The sequence below is a fragment of the Phalacrocorax aristotelis genome, chromosome 1, assembly GCF_949628215.1.
Source record: "Phalacrocorax aristotelis chromosome 1, bGulAri2.1, whole genome shotgun sequence".
Classification (NCBI taxonomy): domain Eukaryota; kingdom Metazoa; phylum Chordata; class Aves; order Suliformes; family Phalacrocoracidae; genus Phalacrocorax; species Phalacrocorax aristotelis.
Genome location: NC_134276.1, coordinates 26,484,192 through 26,508,788, shown reverse-complemented (window position 1 = coordinate 26,508,788; position 24,597 = coordinate 26,484,192). Strand labels below are relative to the sequence as shown.

General features: G+C 37.3%; 1 protein-coding gene across 7 annotated transcripts in view; it reads right to left on the bottom strand.

Moving 5' to 3' along the window:
* Nucleotides 1-24,597, bottom strand: part of NBEA (neurobeachin) — a 507,728-nt gene that overhangs the window by 420,960 nt on the left and 62,171 nt on the right. The window lies entirely within an intron of this gene.

The window sequence follows — 24,597 nt, the reverse complement described above, 5'->3', positions numbered from 1 at the left end:
GTAAGACAGCAAATTAACAATCATGCTACCTGAAACATAGCTTGTACAAAATATACGCACTAATAGTAAAATATTACATTCAATTTTGTCATACAACACTTTCATAAAATAAATTTTTAATAATATTTTAACTATTCTTTCATATTTGAAATATTCCTTCCTATAAAGTAATTGAAATGGTAGCCTGGCCCAGAGAGATGTAATGCAGACGCTGAAGAACCTGAAAGGCTCAAAAGTAATTGAAGCTTTACCACAGTTCTCTGAAGAGAAATTTGCCTTCTCAGAAATAAAAAGACACTGAAAATAATTTAGCTGTTTTCTCCTGATATAAGCCAATATTTGCCCTCGATTAAGTGTTTGCAAGATTCTACTGCCCTTTCCATTGTACCACCCAAATAGTCACACAGTCATGCTCCGAAAAAGAATCAGTGATCTGCTCTAGACCACAACAGACATGGAAAATTTGCTTAATTTTACCACAGATCAGTTCACCATGTGGCCACGGAAACCTACTGCTGGTGCAAGTGAGAGACAGCACTGAGTGAGCAACAAGCACCTAGATGAAAAGTGATCTAACAGCAGTACTGATGAAATTATAGCTTTACCCCTATTTACCCAGATACTTGCAAAATGCTATCAATGTCCTCAGCTCCAATTAAATAGCACAACTACTGGGCACGTCTTAGGAGGTAAAAAAAAAAAAAAGAATTAGCAAGAATTTGAAAAAATATAGTCAAGACCTAGTATACCTTAAGGAACGGAATTCACCAATTTCAATCAGCCACTTACATATCTTTAAAAAGATGAATGAAGAACACCTTAGTGAACTGAATATGAAACTTAGTTTAAAAAAAAAATCCCCTTTTAATGGCAGAAACATCTTCCACTTTTGAAGGAAACAAAGCTTGATTCTTATGTATCCTACTCTATCCCAGTAACCTTGAAGAACTTTGAAAGAACCAATATTACATTTCTGTAACTGCAAATATATTACCTAATTCAGAAAGGCAAAAGAACAGAATAAATTAATTCTAAAATAGTTTAGAATTCTAAATTAATTCTAAAATAGACATTTCTATTTTTTCAGGAAGTTATATAATTACAACTGCAATAATATGTTTTAAAATAAATATATACAAAGAATTCATCTTTGTACTTACGGGTACATAACTTCAATGGTCGTTTTTAATAGAAGGCTATTTCATAGCCTATTTTAAAGCAGTTGGTATCGCCTTCAAATTAAACGCCAAAAAAGAAGCAAGCTGAAATACTACACAAACTTTTTTCTGATGGTTAAACCTATCCAAATATTTAAAGTCTTCCTTCAGTCCCAATCTTCAGACAGAATTAACACAACTAAGCAAGGACTAGCTTTGGCTTCTACCCTCATTCACACTTTTCATCCACTTAAAAATTACTTTTTCTCTATCAATTAATTGCTAACAGCTGATTTATACTTTTCTAACATAAAAGCTTCTAATATACTAAATACATAAACTGACTACCTCCTTAGTTCTTCTGAGACATTTAATTGCACTCAAATAAAACTATTATCCTAATTATGATTACTATTTTAGTTTAGAACTTGTGACTGCATATCATATATTTGCATATTTGGTAAACACATAATGTGTACCAAGGGCAGGCAATAAAACTGTCAAAATTAGAAGCAGGGTATTTCTACGGTCATTCTTTAGAATCATGAAATAGTTTTACAGAGGAAAGCACCACACTTTTCAAGAAACTCAGGTGGAGTTTCTATTTCTGAAAACAGCAGTAACTGGTGCACACTTCACCAGCAACCTGGGTTGTTGTTTTCTCAGGTCTCTCTCTACCTGGATGAGCCTCTCTGAGATCATGTTAAAACACACACAGCGTTTAAAAAGGCACCTTTAGAAGAGATTTAATTAAACTCTCTTAGATGGTTATCCTAAGAAGAAATGAAGCACCTTCTGGAAGTGTCTACTTCTTTCCATTTCTTTCCATGCAGGGAATCTAGGATGAGGAATCATATTTGTGGAGTCTCCATCCTTGGATACATTCAAAAGCTGCCTGGACATAAACCTGGACATCTGGCTCTAGGTTGGCCCTGTTTGCGCAGGAGGGTTGTACCAGAGAATCTCCAGAGATTCCTTCCAACATCAACCATTCTATGATAATATTTAGATATACAATGTTCAAATACCTAACTTAGGTGAGATGAATCCCACCATTTTGTTTTTTATAACAGATGGACCTAAAACCAAGGAAAAAACTAATAATACCTTGGAATGCAGAGGTTCAATACAGACGGATCCCCCTTTCCTCAAACACTATTCATTGTAAAATTCTTGCTAATATAAATCAATTAACTAACACAGAATGGTTAAAACAGACTAAAATAATTCACAACAAACTAAAATAACTCAAACTGTATTTGCTTGCTAATGTAAATTAATATACTAATATGTAACATTTAAAACAGATTGAAATAGAGCTCACTATCAGTCTGAAGTGATGAGAAGCCTCAGTACTATTACAAACAAGCTGTCTGCCTGTATATATAAAAAAATCTCAGTGAATCTGCATTGAAAAATACATTGGATGCTAATCAAATTGGTTCTATGAAGAGTCTTCTACTGGGGTATGGACTATCCAGTAGATATTACAATTATTTTACTTGTCCATTTGGCAGCAAGAGTTTTATACTTCACCAGAGTGACTGCTTATTTCACCACAGAGAACACTAAAATGTACCTGATTTGCCATTAACTGCAGTTGAAACATACTTCAGCCACTAACAATGATCATAATTATTAAAAATCAACTTCTTCAATACAGTAAACAAATTAATCAACTAACAGTGACGGTAAAAGTTTAAGAAGGTAAGGGAAGGGTTACTCTTTTAAAGTAGTCATCCTAAAAATCAACATAAATTAAAAATACTAACAGTCCAAGAGGTCTAAGACAACAAAGAAAATATAAACAAAAATGAAATGAGTATACAGAAATAAATGTCCATGGTTAAATTGTGCTCAAGAAGTAAGGCAAAGCAACCACCTCTGCTTTAAGACATGAAAAGTAAAATATAATTCAGCCAATAAAAGAATTAGAACATTCACCACAAAAAAAGAAGCATTCTTTAAGAACATTTCTACATCTGCATTCCCAAGCAAAAGACAGTAGATAAAGTGAATAACCAGTCAGTCTTCACAAAAGAGGGAGGTTATCAGTGGAGGACCACAGCGACAATGAGCTGGTAACAAGTGCAGATACTAATGAAAGGACAAAGTTTGCTGAAGAGCCCAAAATCATTAAATGCAGTTAAAAAACACCAGATACTGAGAGCTACCAGGAAGATTCGTCCGAATCAAGTGGCCAGGCAACAACATACAACAAGAGTTCAAAGTTAGTAAATGCAAAGTAATACCTTATTATCATAATTTTACCCATATGTACAAAATGACAGGCTCTTAAAATCTGCCATTACCAGCCAGAAAAAAAAGGTCCTGGATTCCCTGTGGTTACTACTTTAAATAACTAAGCCACATTAAAAACTGTCAGTAGGCAACTGTAAAAATTCATCATGAATTTACAACTTTATAACGGGTGAGATTCTGGATGCAATACCATACACAAAAAAGTTAAATCATACTGCCATAAAGTAACTTACTTTTAATACAACATGTGGAAGAGTTCCGTAGTAAGACAAATTTCAGCTAGTGTACAATATGAACACTAAGATAGGAATCCTCAAAGAGGCCGGTATACCATATCATAAATCAGTGCTCTTTCCTTATCATAGATCTCTAACACAATCTTTTTTCTTATGTCAAACACTCAGTCTTAATTTGCATTCTTCAAGTGAACATTTAATATTCAGTAAAGACCATGTTTTCACTGTGATTAAGTACCTTGAATTATTGCTTGTACTTTGTCAAGCTCATGTATCACTCTTTAACTATTCTGCATTTTTCACAGCACAGCTGTAAGAAATGAAGCAGGAAACTTATGTTCAGATCATGGTTCCAAGTCAGATGAATATGGCCAAACATAACTCCCCCTGAAGAAATACTGAACTGGCAGTTATAAGCAAATTAGACTACCTTCCCTATCCTGAGTTTGTTTACAATGACAGGTTGACACTCCTTGCTCCAAGAACCTATTTTAACCGAGCCGACCAACCTCAAAAGCAGCTGCACTACTCAGAATCTCCATTTTTCTGAACACGATGGCCACTCCTCACTTCTGCCATTCATTATGCTATGCAATAAAAGTGCATCTTCCTAAGCTACTGCATCTATGCAGAACTTAAGTCTGGTTTTTTATGCCTTTTTGATCTAGATCAGAAACGAAATACTCCCCCAGAACAGATAAGTTGTCCATATATGCCTGATAGTATATTCAGATCAGGTCTCAAAATGGAGTAAAATATGTGCTGCTGAACATCTAGAATTAAATTGTTTACATGTGAAAATGAGAATTCTTCAGAATCAGATTCTTCAAATCAAGTTCTGAAGAATGGATTGCAATGAAGGGAGAGGGAGAGGGAGAGGAATTACAGTTGGAAGGGACCTGCAACAATCATCTAGTCCAACTGCCTGATCAAAAGTTAAAATGTAGTATTGAGGGCATTGTCCAAATGCCTTTTAAACACTGACAGGTTTGGGGCGTTGACCACCTCTCTAGGAAGCCTGTGCAGTGTTTGACCACCATCTTGGTAAAGAAATGCTTCTTAATGTCCAGAGTAAACCTACCCTGGTGCAGCTTTGAACCATTCTCACAGGTCCTATCACCAGATCCCAGGGAGATCAGCACCTCCCTCTCCACTTCGCCTCCTCAAGAAACTGTAGAGAGCAATTAAATTGCAATGGAATTTCAAATCCATCAAATGAACACAGAAGGAAAGGAAAGATGGCAATCAATCTTAGAAGAAATAAATAAATGGAACATTGGGATGATAATGCTACTGAATGGCAAAAAATTCAAAGAAAGCAGAGGTCAGAACTTATTCTAGGAAGATTTTATTAAAAAAAAACCCTGCAAAGATTTTTCAAGACAATTTCATCTGTGATTTAAAAAATACTGAACTGCTATGCATAAGGATCTTAAGAAGAGCATGAGATGCAAAAAGATATTTTAGAGGCATTTGGCTTTTTTTTTTTGTTAAATGAAAAACATCAGTGCATTCTGCTAAAGAAAGAATGACACCGTAATACAAATACACAGTAACAACAATAAAATGTGAAAATCTGAGCTACATGGAGATCAAACAAAACATTTTTCTTTGCAATTACTTTCATGTTAAGTAGATAAAGTATCACAAATTTCTCAGAATAGCCTATTTTTCCATGTTCTGCACTCATACTTTGGAAGAAGTTTCATGGTACCAAAGCTAGACATTTCTGTTTACTTTCAACATTTTACACATATTTCTCTCTACTCCTTGTCTGATTCACAGTCTTAAGAACTACTGACCTGTACAACTAAAACTTACTTGTAGTTATTAAGAATACATTTTTGGGCAGCGTTTTCGGTTTCTTCAAATGTCATCTTAATTACAAGGATGCATACAAGAAGAAAAAGGTATTATCTATAACCGTCTACTCCTTTTTGTCTTGTATTTAATGTGTAAACATTTTTGGGCAGGCAAACATAGTTTTTCAGTTTCACATTTATTTATTTTTATTAAAACTTACTTTTCATTATTATGAATACATTTTTCCACAGAGTTTTTTGTTTCCTCAAATGTCACCTTAATTACAAGGATGCATATGAGAGGAATAAAGTATCATCTATAACCATCTACTACTTCTTGTCTTGTATTTAATGTGTAAACAGATAGTCTTTTGGTCCAGTATAAAGTGAAATCTGATTTACTTATCTATAACAAAGTCAAAGCTCTTTATTGTAACCCATTTTTCCCATCTACATTAACCGGCTTGTATTTTATGTATTTGTCTTGACAGAGAGAGTATATTAGAACTAATAAACCAAAGTCTTCAAACACCTAAATCTCTAAATTTGCTGCTCATTGCTGTCAAAAAAGCACCTCTTTCTAGTTTGCTTCAAGTTTGTTTCCTATTTGCATTTATTTCAACAAAAATCAAAAACATAAATTTTATAGCAGTAGACAGACAGTGCTATTTAAAAACTCAATTATCACAATGGCATAATTACTACAACTCTAACATCCAGGTCAGATTTGCACCAAGGCACTCCTCCTTTCCCTCTCCTAATTAACCACTGTCACATTTGCTCTATCTTTTCTAAAGCCAAGAATAAATGAGGGCATATCACAGTCAACCTGACAACCATTCTCATTGGTTTTGGACTATTTTGTGAGAACCACTTTAGGTTAGAATATGTACATATACTATCAGAATAAACAACCTTGCCTTGTCAGTATAGGAGGTAAGCAGTTTGGAAACAAAAATTATTCTTTTCCTTTCCCTGATGTTCATATATCTTTTTAGGCATTGCAAAACAGCTGACTTGGCATTTGGCACAAATTTCCACAGGGAAAGAGCTGGAGATAACCAGCTGGGATAGAAGTGAGAAACTCTTAAAATCCTAAATCAATTAGTTGTTTTAACAAGAAAATTACTAAACTTTTTACCCTTGATAACAAAAACCTCCACATAATATTCAAGAATCATTTCTGTTCAGATTGGAACATCTTTTCTACAAAACATTGAACTGATTTCATAATCACCAGTGAGAGTTCAAAATGCATGGAATCAGACAGCTACTGCTTCTTTTATACAGGTAGGGCTCCAATTCAAGCACACACAGTAGTCTGGCAAAAGCAGTGGTGGATCCAGGCAGAAAAAACCCAAGCTACTATTTTCTAGTCATTAACAAGAAAATTCATTTTCTGGCCATTAAATTTCTAAACAATTAGTTCAGTTTTTTATGAAGATTCATCTTCAGCTGCATGAATGAAGATTTCTTTAGGTAAAAGTGTTTAGAACACTAAATGAAATAAATTGAACTTTTCAGTGACCAATATGTATGCTGATCACATGTACTTGTTAAGCTAAATATATCAACTTGACTACAGAGACAAACAGAACTAACAAAAACTTAAAGCTGGTATTTTCCATAGCTGCTACAGATTCCTTTTCTTTTACTTTTTTTTTTTTTAATGCTTAATTGTTGAATGGAGTTGTTTAGATAGCTGAGTTACAGGTATGTGTATCTTGGGTAATTTCCAAAATTCTCTTCATCATCAATGGAAAGTAAAAGGTGCTCCTGGGAAGTGATTCATCTCACTGGTTTTAGATGAAATATTAGGATGAAATAAATCTTTCCCTGGGAATGTAGTACTTTTCCCTGACTATAAAAGGACAACTAGTTCAGACAGGCACATCTAAAGTTATGTCAGATTAATCTTACCCAGTGTGCTCACACCATGGTTTATAACCGAATGACAGCACTAAAAAGACTGAGTCTCATGTGAATCACTACAACAGCACGTAATTCTACACATTACCGTATCCTTTTTAAAGAAGCCTGCATCCATTTTAGCTTCAAAAACATTTTTATCCTGAATAACGTATAGTATGCACACAGCAGCGTGCCACTAAGGGAATGCTACCTAATAAGTTTGACAATTTTAAAGTATTCCGAGAAAAGAAATAATTTAAACGTCTTTTATACCTGCTGAGAAAATATGAATGAAGTAACATATTCAGCTTCACTTTTGGTACTAACAAGCATGAGCTTGTTATTATGGAAGATTAAAAATATTTTAGTGGAGGATTTACCTTTAATTTCTTATATTTTCATTTGGGGGAGGAAAGCACTTGTGTAGGTTTGTGTACTGCCTCTGTCTGGGATGGAGTTAATTTTCTTCATAGCAGCCCATAGCGTGCTGTGTTTTATGTTGTGACTAAAACAGTGCTGATAACACATCAGTGTTTTAGCTGTTGCTGAGCCTTGCTTGACAGGTCCGGGGCTGCCTGTTTCTCACTCTTCCCTCCCAGCAAGCAGGCCAGGGCTGGGCAACAGGTTGGGAGGGGACACAGCCACGACAGCTGACCCCGACTGACCAAAGGGATATTCCACACCATCATGCTCAGCAAGAACACTGCACAGTAGTCTTTCCAAACTAGACGTTGTACAAAGACTGGCTGGGCACCAGTGTTCTTGTGGGAGGTGGCACGTGATTGCCTTTGCATCACGTGTTCCCCACACACACTTATTAAACTGCCTTTCTCTCAACCCAAGAAGTTTTCTTGCTTTTGCTCTTCTGATTCCCTCACGCATTGCGCTGGGGGGTGGGTGTATGGGAGCAGGTAACATTGTGGGTGCTCATTTGCTGGCTGGGATCAACCCACCATGGTTTAAAGCTTTTGGCTTCTGTCCTCAAATTTATTTCACACGGTTTCGCACACTGAGCAGCACAGCTCAATTCAGTAAACTCTAATGAATCTTGTGTAAGTGGTCTTAAAGCGCCAAAGGGAAAAACTGTAAATTACAGAGTATCAAACCATAATCCGATACAGCAAACTTTATTTAAGAGTATGAGGCCAGCTAACCTTGAGCATGGCCTGCTGACTTCTTCCAAAACCATCACACTTCAATGTTTGTCTCAGAATATCAAACCCCCAAATTTGCTGAATACACTATAAAGCATGTTTATTCCCCTTTTCAAACAAGCCTGCACTGTACACCGCTATTACACAGGGACAGCATTTTATCATGCCCTTCCCTATTGTTCAGTCATTTCTGTAAATCAATAGTTTTGATAATACCTACAGTTTTTCCTCTTTTTTTTAGATTTAAGACCTTTTTTCCAAGCATGAAGAAAAACATTAAAAATTTATTTGAAACGCTTGGAAGATAACGTATGTTGTGAAAGAACAAAGGCTCTATAAGCAATGAGGATTATCTTTGTACTCACCACTGTCCTCCTGTTGTCATTGTTACCTGCCTCAGGACATTAGCTATCTTGGGTCATAAACCAGGAAAAGACAGTAAAAATTGTTAGAAGATCTGTCTACTTTCCTTTAATTTCTGGGAGGACAGTTCTAAATAACATCACTGGCACCAGCAGTAAGATTTTCTACAAGAAAAGGACAAAGCTATCAACTGTCAAATTGAAACTGCCTTTTTTGTAAAAAAAGATGCACACAGGTTTATTAGACGCTATTGATGCTTTATTTAAAATGCTACAGTTACCTAACCAACCATCCTGCGGTTTCACATGGCAAAGGTGGCACAATGCAGCCCTAATACATTGCTTAAAGAGGGTGTGAACTTTCATCTTTGGAATGTTTTCCAAAGAAAACAAGCACATGTTAGAACACAGAATTATAGATAGTAACAGACATGAGGTATATGTCTATCAAGACCCATTCATTCCAGTCCTATGATTCCACTACTCCAAGTCCCAAAAGAAATGTTTGCTCATTGGATAAGCCCTGCAAAGTAGCAGTTGTCAACACTTATCTAACTACAACAGTAATGCTTAAGTAAAGGCAATGGTAACACTAAGTCACTTCAGCAAGCCTTCCCGAAGAAACACCCTTAAAGGAACTGTACCTAAGAAACAAAGGTTCCTGTGTATTTAAACTGAGTTACATGAATCTTGAGATGTTGTTCCAGACTCTCTTCATCAATTCTTAGTATAAAAATTATAAGCTGCTCTGACGGAACAAAGGGTAAAAAATCATTTTGTTGTGCTGCTCAGAAAACCCGTCCCCCGTACTGAGTCCTGATTAGTGTCTGATTTTTTTATCATGATGAGGTGCTGAAATTCTTTGGCTGAAACCTCATAGCAAAAAAAACCCCAAACCCTGATGGATGGACATGACAGTATTATTTCATTTAAAAAGAGCACAATGTCAAGGCATGGTTTGAACTGTTTTTTATAGTAGGAATGCTGTAGCACTACAGTACATTCAAATTTTGGTAACATATGTAATACGTAACTATCCAGGTCAGATTAGTTGACTGTTTTTACCTTGGTCCTCTGATACTATAAATGTCAAATAGAAATTCAATAAATAAAATACCAAAGATGTTTCAATGGAAGAAAAGTCACAGGACTTCTCTTCTGAGTGGGGCACAGATCCAAAAGTCAAATCAACAGAAACATACTGTAGAAAGGTATGTTGAGAACACCTTAAAATTAGAATTACAGGTACACTGCTATATCATATTTTGTGTACCAATATTAATGCAAGTGTGCATTAAACCAAAGCATCAGAAACAATGGTAGATCAACTGAAGTCAAGTATACCTATAATTTACTGAGACAAGTATCAATTACACTCAGATACACCACAAGTCTGCATAACTTAGAGTTAACAGTTTGCCTTAATAGTTCGTTAAAAGAAAATTTCAACTCCTCCTCTCCCCTGCTTTTTTAAACGCATACTTGACAAAGCCAGAGCTTTCCTAAGTATCACTGAGGCTTAGAGAGGAAAAAGAAAAATACAAAATGGGCTATTTGGCACAAAGTTCTCTACCTGTTCTTTATATAACTGTTAAGAATACTTGATTTTGGGGTAGGGCAGAAATCAGTCTGATAAAGTTCAAACGTCTGCTCTCATAGAATCATAGAATGGTTTGGGCTGGAAGGGACCTTAAAGATCATCTAGTTCCACTCCCCCTGCCATGGGCAGGGACACCTTCCACTAGAAGGAAAAGCCCATGCTCAAAGCCCCATCCAACCTGGCCTTGAACACTTCCAGGGATGGGGCACCCACAACTTCTCTGGGCAACCTGTTCCAGTGTCTCACCACCCTCACAGTGAAGAAATTCCTCCTTACATCTAATCTAAATCTACCCTCTTTAATTTGGAAGCCATTACCCCTTGCCCTGTCACTACATGCCCTTGTAAAGTCCCTCTCCAGCTTTACTGTAGGCCCCCTTCAGGTTCTAGAAGGCTGCTGTAAGGCCAAGCTTCATTAGCACAAGACTAACTCTTTGAAAGAAAATGTCCTACCTTAGAAGGAATGCAAGAGGAGACAGTTTTAAATTGCAACACAGGACAAATTCTACCCACTTCAGAGAGCTGGAAGAGCAATCCAGTCACTTCTGACAGAAATGAAGACCAATAAAGATATTTTATGCACAAGTACCTAACCCAAAACACAAAAACAGAAGTCATCCTCCTGGTCTAGTGTTCCTATGTCACAAGGAGACTTTCTTCCCATTTATTATACCGGTCTCCAACAGACTTTTTTGGGCCACAGCAGAATATGAGCTTTTAGTCCAAGATGTTGAACCTGAATACTGAAAGGCTAAGAAACAGAACTTGCAGGTTTATTTTCAGGGATGGAAAATCAAAATTATTCTCAAGTTTGGAACTAACAGCACCAACTTGTTTTCACTTTGTCTGGTTTAGTTCCTTTTACATATTCCTTTTGATCTAGATTTAATCAGAGATCAGCCTGTTAGATAAGGGGACCTCCTTACCTCCAAAAAGGGAACAGTTAATGACCATTTATTTTAATATGCAAAACTAAGTAGCTTAGGTTTGCCACATCTGTGAAAACAAAGATTCAAAATTTATTTTTACAGACTATAAAGATGTTGATAAATGAGCATAGCTTAAGGAGCATGAAACATGGTATTACTAAACAGCTATTCCTATTTCATTTTGCTTATAATACTTCATAGCCCATTCTTGGCTCTCTCACTTTCACAAATTTAACTTCAAGCTCAATATACAGATACCAGTACAATATAAGCTCATGACAGGTAGAATATGCTTCTCATTTCCAGGCTTCAATAACCAATTAGATTTTAAAACAAGTTCTTTGGTGGTGCTTTGGGGTTGCGCTTTGTTTGTTTGTTTTTGGTTTAACCTATCTTTTGTTTCCAAGCCAGAAGCAACAGAAATGGAAATAACTGAGAGTTACCAAAGTCACAGACCAAATATACTCTGAGAAAATAAATGGCTTTTGTACTTTTGTAGCCTTTTCTAGCCTGACTATGCACTTGCATCGGCAAATCTAATAGGTCACCAGCATTCCTTACTTATTTTTCAGCCATTTACCAATTTCTTTATGGTGGTGGGTTAAAAAACCCAAACTTTTTCAACAGTCACAATGCTTACATACTTTCTTTTTTTTAAAGGAGCTTGAATAATATTATATCTCTGTAAAGCAAATCTTGCAGAGGTCTAACATAGTTATCAGAGAATATAATCAAAAAAGTTGAAAGACTAAGAAACATTAAACTTTCAATAATTACACATTGTTTTTAACCTAATTTGTACTGCACACCTAACAGTATCACACAAAATGTTTGTGCAAATAGCAATGTCTGTTTTTTAAAAGAAAAAAACTGAAAAATCCTACAACACATACACTCCTGCTTCCTCAACTTCATGTACAGAAGCAAGCAGAATGTATTTTCTATAAATATTAATAGATTGTTTTAGTCAACAGAAGTCTCCAGCAAATAAAAACATTCAGTTTTTATTTGCACAGATAACATTTGTTATTATTCAGAGGTACTTGTCAAAGCAATTTTTTTTTGTTGTTAACTCACAGATGCATTCTGTGACTGGAATAAATTGCAACATTACAGTTAATGGAATTTTAGTCTTGGAAAATGGTGGATTTTATTTCAGAATAATCTGAGGGATGGTTCCCAGGCACATCAAGGACACACAACTTAAAGATCATAGAAGAAGAACGTTAACCATGAGGATTGTGGTGCACGTTGTACCTATGCACTTTGGCTATGATCATAAAAATAGGCACATACCATCAGGACAAAGATTTACCTAGCCCACTATCTTCTTCTAAACAGCTACCGTATATTGACCCTTGGCCTGTAAATCCAAAACAAATAGCCTGCAGTCTCTCTCACTGTCTCCTCCTTTCCCATGAAGTAATCAAAGAGGCAAAGCGGTTGCTCTCTGCTGGCACTGCCTGCTTGTTCGTCACTATTAAGGAGCCCTCTTGCGTACCCCTCCCCATTAGCACCTCTTCTGCAAGCTCCTACTGGACAGGGTCGGCTGACTTTTCCCCTCCCTTTTCCGCTCTGCATCCCCTGCAAACATAGTGTATAACCTGTCACTCGCTTGACCTTACAAAGCAGGTATCTATCCAATACACCCTCACAGGATTGAGACAGTATTATGTCCTATGTCCCTCCTGAGAACCTATGGAGAAAAATATTTCCCTAATTACCTGTTCCATCATATTAAATGAAATTTCGTTACCTGGGATATTCAGCAGCTAACCCATAATCTACTTTTTATTCTAAAGGATATGACTATATGAACATGGAGAAAAAAAAGTTTAACCTAATTAGCTTTCATATTGCAATCAGGTTTCTGTAAAACAATCAACATATGTAATTAACTTACGTTGCTAAATACCACTTGCCATTAAGACAGCTTGCTTTGTTTTCATACCACTACACTGCTGTTTGGTAAGAAAAGGAAGGAATTACAATCCTCTCATTAAGATTAAACTATCTATTACCTATTTTAAAATTAAATAATCCATCTTAAAGCATCCCACTGTCATGTCCACTTTTCTCTTAAATTTTTATTTTCTTTAGTGTCTTTAACTCCTTTTATTTTGAACTGAAACATTTCCCTCTTGTCACAAAACACTCTAAGGCTCTGAAAATCCTGTCATGGCTATGCAGTATTTAAAAGCAAAACAATTCCAATTAACTTAGTTACGACAGTGCCATTTTCCAACTGACACATATAGCTGTAAAAAGTATCCTGTTCACATTAACGATTAATAATAGAGTGATAGCCCAGGATATCATGATCTCAAACAACACTGAACTGAGACGTGCACAACAGTGGTCTTACCCTCCACTTTACATTGCTGAAAAGCACAAGCTTAATGGGAAAAACAAAGTGTGCTTAATTCTCAACATCCTGCTGCTTGCTTACATCAGTAATTTTGAGATACCTAGTAACATTTTTGGTATCAATATTTTGAAACTTTCCAATGGCAATGTTCATCACCAGTTTGTGAAGCTCTACATCCAGTTCCAACATGCTCATTTTCAACAATCTTCCACTTTTAATTAGATGCCAAAAGCATTAACTACATACTATACAGCCTCTTCTTCCCAGAAGTTAACATGGAAGAAAACAACCCAGTGTTTGGGCAGAGTGAAAAGCCCTAGGTCATTTCTGTACAATGATTCTTTATTGGATATAAAACAAATGTTGGACACGTTGTATTTCCATTTAATTCTCTATAGGTGACATAACTAGGTAAAAGAGAGCCAACAGTAAATACGAAAGTCCCAGTCAGCATTCTTTCTATTAAAAAGACACCAGCAAATAATAACAAAAAATGCAATCTATAATTGAGTTAAACTTAATTCTTGTTAATGACTGAAATGCCTGTTGACTATATTATAAATAAACACAAAGTCAAACATACTAACAAGCATGGTTTTACCTCCAAGCTGATTTTGTTCCCTTGATAAGTGCATTTTGTCATATAAATTTTAATTTATAGCTATCAATACACTTCTAAATCTAATTAGTTAGTACAAAAAGCATTATTAATTTCTCATTAAATACAATAATTTGCAACATGATAATATTGGTTAGTATGTGATAAAATGCAGAAAGATACCATCACATTACACATACATATGAATTATAAGGTGTCAGGATTGGCAAAATTAACAACAAGATTTCATATTAGTGGAATAATGGGAATATAATTCCTGTGGCTTCTCAGTTTTGGTAGCCTGAAGTTTGTTAAATAATCATCATCTAAGTGTTCAATTAAAGCCAGTCCATACATTTTTTTAAAAAAGATCAAGAGAAGGTATGCTATTTGTTACAATTTTCTTCTCCTCAAAAGTGAGCAGGATACTGACAAAGGACAGGGATTGGGCTTTAAAAACTCTTTTAAACCCTCTCTAAGCCAATTGTTTTTTAAAGTCCTTACAAGAAGCTCCCCCCTTGGTTATAAAGGCAATTAGATACTTAGATTTGTAAGACTAAGATTTTTTTTTTTAAACCAGATTTGTCAATGTTTGTCCCCTTTCCTTCCCTAAACAACTCTCAGGATAGCATCAGATAATTGTTCTGGTTTATGACTGGCCTCCCATAGGGTTTTAGCTGTCATTAATGATTTAAGGCATTTTTTGTACAAGGATAAAACCTAAACCCTCAACTGCTAAAGGAGGCAACCGCAGAGACCACAATGACAGTTGATTTACAAAACCAGAAGTGCATCCTAATTGCCTTCCCCCCCTTTTTAATCTATTATGCAGTTCTTCATCCAATGAAATCTCTTAACTTGTAGAAGATAACGCAGTCAAGAACAAAGGCCAGAATTATAGAGTAAAATGGGAGACATCAATAATGCAACTCTAACCACAAAAGATAATTTTTAAAGGAGGAAACCAAAAGGCAGATAAATAAGGATAAGAAAATTTATCAGTGGTCAGAGATTTTATCATATGTAAGAAGCCTGTTAGATCTCTTAATTGTTCAGCTTTCCCAAACTGGGCAGCATTTTATGTACAACTGCTTGCATTTTTCATCTTTTGACATGATCTAGAGGCAAGGGCAACATAATTAGGGGTAGATGCAATTATGCACCTACAGCCAAGATAAGAGTGAAAATTTTGATTTATTCTAATATTCTAATTCTAATTTTTTATAATTTATAAACAATGGATTGCTTCATTCTGATTTGAAGGTGTAATTAACAAATTATTCTACATTTCTGTATTTTCTGTATATTTCTCATTTGTCTAAGCAGCAGGAAAATCCACAAAAGAAAATGCACTTACTCATAACTAGCTAAATTGAATTAAAGCAGAAAAAAATGTTGCAAAACCAAATTCTGACTGCTTTTAATGTCCGGCAGAAAATTAATAGCTCAGTCGTAAAGCGGGCATCATTCCCAAAGAAAAAGACGGCATGCTCTGGAAAACAACTAATTTTTTTAACAGGGCTATTACAACATTATGGTTCTGAGTAGGTGTAAGTGAAGTATGGCAGTGTCAAAAAAGTTTATTACTTGAAAGCACCTGAATCTGTATCAATTTGTCCTCCAAGAAATGCCAGTGATACTTCTGGTGTCAAACTTAACCTTAACCAGCATACATCACTCCCTCTTCAGTCCCACATGAGACCTGAGGATTTATTTCTGAATGTTTCTCCTAGGGAGTTCTGTGTGGAAACGTCCATCGCGATAGTGCCACACAACTTCCAAATGTCTTCTCTGTGCTGGAAAGTAACCTCTAGTACTGTAAATACTACTACTTTCAAAACCAGTGACAATACCGATGCAAATTTTAACTAGCTTAGACACTTCCCCCTCCCTCCATTGATGACTCAGATCAGCATTTCACTAACACATGTCAAGTTTGATTGACGTGGGTAACTTCAAATTTTATTTTTCCCTCATTAATAAAGGTGCTTTGTTTTACCAGCCTCCCTCCTAACTGGAAGGCAATCAAAGCTAAGTAGTTACTGCAACACAAGGGCAGCATAACGCATGCCAAATTCCCCCTACCTAAGTTCTGGTAACAGTAGCCATGCTAAGGGAGCCTGTGCAAGCCGGCAATCCAACTGCAAAAAGGCCTACGTGCCAACATGGGGAGAATTCAGGAGGTGGGAGAGCGCGATAATCATTCCCTGGTCTTGTTTCACTCTGGTTTAAGGGCCATGTTAACCACTCTATATTGGCACTACAAGAGGAGGTTTAATTTAAGATCACTAAAGATTGTGAAGATTTAAAAGGTTGATTTAAGATTATATAGCCTTGGGGGGAATTTTTGGGCGGTGGTGGAGGCTTTTTGTTTGTTTTGTTTGGAAGGGGGTTAAAGATCTGAGATGGGATCTAATAGCATTCAATCCAAGATGCTCCAATCTTGCTTACCTGGCAGAAGGGAGAAATGGGGAGGGCCATGGCTTCCCTAGATTTTACAGACTTGTACTGGAAGAAACAGGCCCACGGTGTGCACAGAACATATTTGACTAAAATTATCCACTTAGGGCTGGAGTATGTTTAAAGCAGACTCCATACTGACAAACACTCAAGATCCCTTATTATGTGAAATGATTTTATTAATACCATTTGTTTTGATTTTGTTTAATATCTTAAACTTACTATGTTGTCAAGCAACAAAAATCACATTAATTTCTATATTAAGAAGTGATTTCAGAGTCATGCCAATTTTAATTGGACAAAAATAGGAGCCTTAGTAGAGCTGTAATAGTCTAAGTATATAAGAAAGGCTAAGTTTATATATAAAAATGCCTCAGTTTGAGGGACATAATAAGGGCAAGACAGCATGCCCCTTCATTAATTCTAACAGTTTAAAAAAAAAAAAAATCACAAAACAGCAGCTATCCAAACCACCTTTAACAATACAGGACAACACAACAAGTATGCAAAAGCAAACCAAGTTGGTGGAAAGTACCCTATTCTCAAAATTCCCATAACACTTGCTCTCCTAGCTCAAGATATTTGAAGTATCTTAGAGGACTGAAGAATAACTTCCACATAGATCTCTCATCTAATTAATTACTTGATATTCCAAACCAAATCATACATACATACAATATAATTTTCAAAAGACATTATGTAAGTCCTTTTAGATATTAACGCATTGTTAATTTCTTTCACCTTATATAATTTTCTTCAAAAAACTGAACTTACAGGATTCTTAAAAATGCATCAAAATTTATTCAATATTAATGTATTGGGTTTGCAAGGCAAGGTTTTACTAGCGGAGGGGCTACAGGGATGACTTCTTTTAGAAGCTTCCCCTATGTCCAATAGAGCCAAAGCCAGCCGGCTCCAAGACAGACTCACCGGTGGCCAAGGCCAAGCCCATCAGTGGTGGGTGGTAGTGCCTTGGTGATAACATATATAAGAAGGAGGCCTGGGAAGACCCTGTGCAACTGCAGCCAAAGAATGGAGGAAGAATATGTGAGAGAAACAACCCTGCAGACACCAAGGTCAGTGAAGGAGGAAGGAGAAGAGGTGCTTCAGGCGCTGGAGCAGAGATTCCCCTGAAGCTTGTGGTGAAGAGCATGGAGAGGCAGGCTGTTCCCCTGCAGCCCATGGAGGTTAATGGTGGAGCAGATATCCACCTGCAGCCTGTGGAGGACCCCACACTGGAGCAGGTGGATGTGCCCAAAGGAGGCTGTTACCCCCATGGGAAGCCCATGCTGGAGCAGGCTCCTGGCAGGACCTGTAGACCCATGGAGAGAGGAGCCCATGCTGGAGCAGGTTTGCTGGCAGGACTTGAGACCCTGTGGGAGGGACCCACGCTGGAGCAGCTTGTGAAGAACTTCAGCCTGTGGGAAGGACTCATGTTGGAGAATTTTGTGGAGGACTGTCTCCCATGGGAGGGACCCCACAGTGGAGCAGAGGAAGACTGTGAGAGGAAGGTGCGGCAGAGACAGTGTGCGGTGAACTGAGTGGAACCCTGTTCCCAGTCCCCCTGTGCTGCTGGAGGGCAGGAGGTAGATAATTTGGGAGTAAAGTTGAGTGTGGGGAGAAGGGAGGGGTGGGGGGAAGGTGTTTTCAAGATTTGGTTTTATTTTTCGTTATCCTACTCTGATTAATTTTTTTTCCCCATGACAAGTCTGTTGCCTGTGACAGTACTTGCTGCGTGATCTCTCTGTCCTTATCCCAACCCCTGAGCCTTTGTTGCATTTTTTTCCCCACTGTCCAACTGAGGAGGGGGAGTGATAGAGTGGCTTGGTGGGCATCTCACATCTAGCTAGGGTCAGCCCACCACAATAAAGTATTTAGCATGCTCAATCCTGATAGCAGCGTAAAAACACTATAATCTTTTGCCTAAATATTTACATTTTAAATCTACATGCATTTCATGAATAATTAGATATCCTAACTAGTATTTAGAGATTGCTTCAGATCAGTGGTAGAATGGAATTTTTAAAAATCCTGCAAAATACTACAAGTAAGTGAATTTTTTCCTATTTTTTTTTTTAGTATTTTAGGATGCCCATCTTTTTAACACAACTGTCTTAATACGTGTAAGACACTACAGTTGCATATAAACATATTTCTTTAATAATCTATATTGTAAAATTAAACATTAATAATTATATATTAAAACCACTAATAAAGATATTTAACCGACAACAGAAATACTATTTTTCCTCAGATCAATAACCTGATTTTTATCTCAAGCCAGAAAAGCTAGGAACATAGACACATGGAGATTGACCGTTAATGATGAATTATCTAAATAAATATCTCCTACTGCAAAAGGTAGGCCATCAGCTGCAATACAGGTATTTCATGCTTGGTACATTTGCTAATACTTCATTACATGGCAGTTCTTTCTCTACAAACTTCTCCATAACTATCTGTTTAACTAAATTTACTTTTATGATGAGGTCACCCATCTAGTTGACCAAGGGAAACCAGTAGATGTGGAGGTTTTTTTAATTTTAGCAAATCTTTTGATACTGTCTCTCACAGTATCCTTGTGGACAACATGTCCAGCATACAGCTAGACAAGTCCATAATATGATGGGTGAACAACTAGCTGATGGGTCAGGCTCGAAGCCTTATAATAACTAGGGTTATATCAGGCTGGCAGCCAGTCACTGGTGGGGTTCCCCAGGGCTCAGTTTTAGGAACAGTGCTCTTTATTGTTTTATAAATTACCTGAATGCAGGAATTAAAAGTATATTAAGCAAGTTTGCTGATGATATTAAATTAGGAGGAGCTGTGGACTCCCTCAAGGGTAGACTGGCCTTAGAGAGAAATCTAGATAGAGAGCTGGGCAATCACCAACCATATGAAATTTAAGAAGAGCAAGTACCAGATTTTCCACCTGGGAAGGGGTAATTTGTACAAATGGGGGGATGGGAGGCTGGAGAGCAGGCCCATGGAAAGACATATGTGTGTTTGCATTGCTGGTAAGTTGAATATGGGTCAACAGTGTACCCCGGGAGAAAAAAGGTCAACCATGTCCTGGGGTGCATCAAGCACAGCATAGCTAGCCAGTCAAGGGAGGTGATTGTCCCACTCTATGCTGCACTGCTACAACTCCACCTTGAGTACCGTGTGCAGTTCCAGACACCTCAATATAAGAAGGACATCAAACTATTAGAGTGTGTCCAGAAGATCGTGACCAAGATGGTGAAAGGTCTCAGGGGCAAGACATATGAGGACTGGCTGAGGTCAGCTTGGAGAAGAGAAGGCTGAGGGGTGACCTCATTGCAGTCTACAACTTCCTCAAGGGGGGCAGCAGAGGGGGACATGCTGATCTCTTCTCTGGTGACCAGAGCCAGGACACGAGGAAATGGAATGAAGCTGCATGAGGGGAATTTCAGGCTGGATATTAGGAAAAAGTACTTCACTGAGAGGGTGGTCATTCACTGGAACAGGCTCTCCAGGGAAGTGGTCATGGCACCAAGCCTGTCAGAGTTCAAGGGGCATCTAGACAATGCTCTTAGTCACAGAGTTTAGTTTTAGGTAGTCCTGCGAGGAGCAGGGAGTTAGACTTGATGATCCTTAAGGGTTCCTTCCAAATCACAATACTCTATGATCATTTGTATCAAAGAAATTACTGAAGAATAACATAGGTTGCAGTCTAAATCAAGCTTACGCTTTCATGCATAAGAAAATTCGTAAGTATGCATTACACGTCTTTGCGCTTCCTTGACTCTGATCAATATCACAAGACACAGCCAAATTTCATCAGAAAGATTGCAGAACGTTGTGGCGTCACTCAGTTCTCACAAGACATGGACTCACACAGTGTGCTCATACTTCGCAAAGTAGTATGTTACTACTTCTACCATCAAACTCACCCACTACCCTCTCTCTCAACCACACACCTTCCACTATTTCTCTAGAGATCTCTCTATGCATTTTTCTTTTTAAAAATTTAAAATGGGATTTTCCATGTCAAGTGTTTTACACAACTTCTGGACACTTCATATTATTACAGATTTGCTGGAAGCTTCTTTATCTCTTTCTCACACATACAGTTTAGACACTTAAGGTACTTACATATAAAAGAGCTGTTTAAGACTTTTGACAGGCTGAGCACTTAAACATACTTATGTCAGAGTAACTTCAGGGAGACATTAAATTACTACAAGAAAACATTTCTGTAACTTATTTTAAATACTATTTATTCTTTCATACAATACAGAAGTATTTACCTTTACATCAATAACAGCAACCAGAATAACAAGACCACATCATCAACTCATAATCATGTTTAATAAATAAGATTAAAGTGTTCCAAGTTAAAAGCTGCATGCTGTGAAAATAATGAAAGTATGATAGTCTTTAGAAAAGGCATTTTAAGATATATGTAGTCATAGCCAAGCTGGACTTAATGCTCACAATATGTGAGAACAAGGAATCATGTGACAGAAGACATGGATTACCAAATCCCTTATTTTATGACATTTTATGACAAAAGCCACTACGCTCAGATGTTTACCGTTTCATGCACAAGCCATATGACAAATGAAGTGTCACAGAATTTTTTCCCTTCTGTTTTAATTTGAAATTCTCAAATCTAGAAAAACCTAAAAAAGGAAAGTAATTTCCACCTTTTCAAAGAGCAAAAAAATCAGTAACAATATAGGCAGCTCCAAATTACAGAAAACAGAATATTCCACATAGCTATTAAGTAAAGCTATTAAGACTTACAAAAGTACTGTCCACATATCAGCAGTCTTACAACTGGTTGTGAAAGACAGGATCCAATCTGAGAAAATTCTGAAAGCACATGTTCAAAATTGAAAATACTGGCAAATGTTTGTACTGGTCTGCTAGAAGTAAAAAATTCTCAGCTCTTTAAAAAAAAATAGTGATTTACAACATGCAGAAATGTGCTTAACTGCAGACATTAAGCATGCTTCTCAAATTCTATCTTCAAATAGTTATTTTCAGAAATGTCCAGAATTCATCACATTGAAAATGACAATAGAGTCAACACTGAGTAGCTGAAGACAACATACAAAAGGGACACATACCACCAAGTTCAGGCACAGGAAAGGTGCTGGAAAAGGCCCTGATAATGCTCCTCACATGTTATCTCCTAGAAGACAGCTGTCTATGAAGTGACCACACTCCTGTGCTTTCCCAGTTACAGTATGTAAACTTGACTTCTTGCAGTTCTGCTCAGGCTTTTGTAAATATTTGTCCTGCATAAAGTGCATGTATTTAAGTGTAGGTAAACTAGAAGTAAAAATCAAATTTATACCAAAGTTTCGATACAGTGCTGTGTTTTCACAGAACAAAAAGCTGTGATTCACATTGCAGTTAGTAAGGTGAACCTTCAACCAGATAACAAGATGATTCTGGTTGAGGACCACAAGAACAGACTGCAAGCAAATCAACAAGAGACTGCCAAGGAGTGAGCCTCAATCTTGCTGATTACAAAAAAAAAAATTACCACACAATTTGGAGTATCAGTAAACATTAGGAATTCAATTTATGCATGCCCTTATTCAACAACACTTAGTACTTCCTGTAATGTTGTGTAATTAACACATCAAAATATTACAGTTTCACAAATTTATTAAAAACAGTCTACCTGAAAGACTTTGCAACAGGAAAGACATGCAAATTTCTGCTTAGTGAACTTCAGAACATCTGTTTAACCAAATTTTATACACCTGCCTGTAAGGAAAGACTTGCAGAAGCCTTTTTTAAAGTATATCAGATAGACTAGGTAGGTATTTCAAAGCCAGTTTTAACTAACAGGAGCAAAAAAAACCAGTAACAAGAAAAAAAAATGTTAGTATTGCTCTATTACAAACCAGCTAACACAGATGACACCAAGATGACGGACAGGTAACTACTGAGGTACCCAAAGCCTCCTCAAGATGTTTCATGAGCAGATAAAACTGTTTGACTCATGCAGGCTTATTCATCTGATTCCTAAGAATTTTGACTATTGTTATAAGTAAATATTTGATACATGTATGATGGCTGCAACTATCCTCTTCTTGCTATTTGCTGAAGACAAAGTTCCATCAACTACAGGACTTTAATGTAACACAGTCCAAATGAACAGCTAAAGGCAGAGAGCCACTAGCTGGACTACCTAATTCAAACAGCAAGGCAGGAACACAGCCAAGGTTTGAGCTGAACATCAGGTAGCGGGGAAAAGTCAAGGGTTGCACCAAACAAATGCAAAGAAAAAGAATGGCTGGAAAAAGGTCAGACAACCAGGTACTTTAGCTGCTATTCAGACACAGAATAAGGCAGGAATTGTTATGCCTTACTCAGCTACAGAACAGGTCGCTCAAAACGGCTTTTCAAGTGCCACAGCTGCTGAAGCCCCAGGTACCTCCCAAATCTGGGAACATCAGATTGGCCAGATTAAATATTTTATAGTAACAACTGCAAAAAAATCAGCCACTAAATAGTGGTCAGTATACGCACCCTGTAACAATTTTTAATTCCTTTGAAATAAGTGGTTACACACCTGACATTAAAATCGCATTGCTTCTATGCTGCAAGCCATAAAGGATATGTCTGGGAAAGAAGTAATGAATAATTATTTGACCCATCTGTTATTTTCTCAGATTTCCTGAAGTTTATTCTTTTTTTTTTAATGCTACTGTGTTTAATAACTGATTACATATTCCAACATGGCATATTAAGGCTACCAGTCCAAGACTACAAGGAAAAAAAAAAACCCAACCCATAAATTCCTTTTTGTTTGTTCTGATACCCACTGCTGTGATACAAACTACCCACTTTCCCAAATACAGATCAGAATCTGGTATGCCTGTGTTAAGGCCTTTCTTTTCAATACAGAAAATATACAGCAACCCTTGGGCTGGGGCTAGGAAAGAGTTTTAGAGGGGTGGAGAGAGCAGAAAGAAACAAACTTATTCCCTAGGAAACAAGAGGTCCCATGAGAGAAATACAAACCTTCCCGGTCATTAATCACCACAAAACAACTGATGATATTTCAGACTATTGAACTGACTCCCACAACCACAAACACATCACACCTTCAGTGAAAACTAGTTGCCTTCAACTAATCTCCTTCTTCCATTGAAAAACAGCTACTAAAATCCTATCCTAAAATTATCACCAGGTTCAGGACTTCAGTTTCAGGTTCTATCATGCTGAAAGTTCAGAGACTAAGAGATTTGAAATGCTAGACTCTAAGTATTTTTAGGGGGGAGTACTACTTTTTTTTCCTCTCCCCCTTTTTAACATCAGTTTGGGAAATAAGTATGCTCTTTCAGTGAGAGTGGCTGGAAAGCTGCCCAGCAGAAAAGGACCTGGGGGTATTTGTTGACAGCCAGCTGAACGTGAGCCAGCAGTGTGCCCAGGTGGCCAAGAAGGTCAACAGCATCATGGCTTGTATCAGGAATAGTGTGGCCAGCAGGAGCAGGGAAGTGATCGTGTCCCTGTACTCGGCACTGGTGAGGCCGCACCTTGAATATTGTGTTCAGTTTTGGGCCCCTCAGTGCAAGAAACACACTGAGGTGCTGGAGCATGTCCAGAAGGGCAATGAAGCTGGTGAAGGGTCTGGAGAACAAGTCTCATGAGGAGCAGCTGTGGGAACTGGGGGTTTTAGTCTGGAGAAGAGGAGGCTGAGGGGAGACCTCATAGCTCTCTACAGCTACCTGAAAGGAGGCTGTAGTGAGGTGGGGGTTGGTCTCTTTTCCCA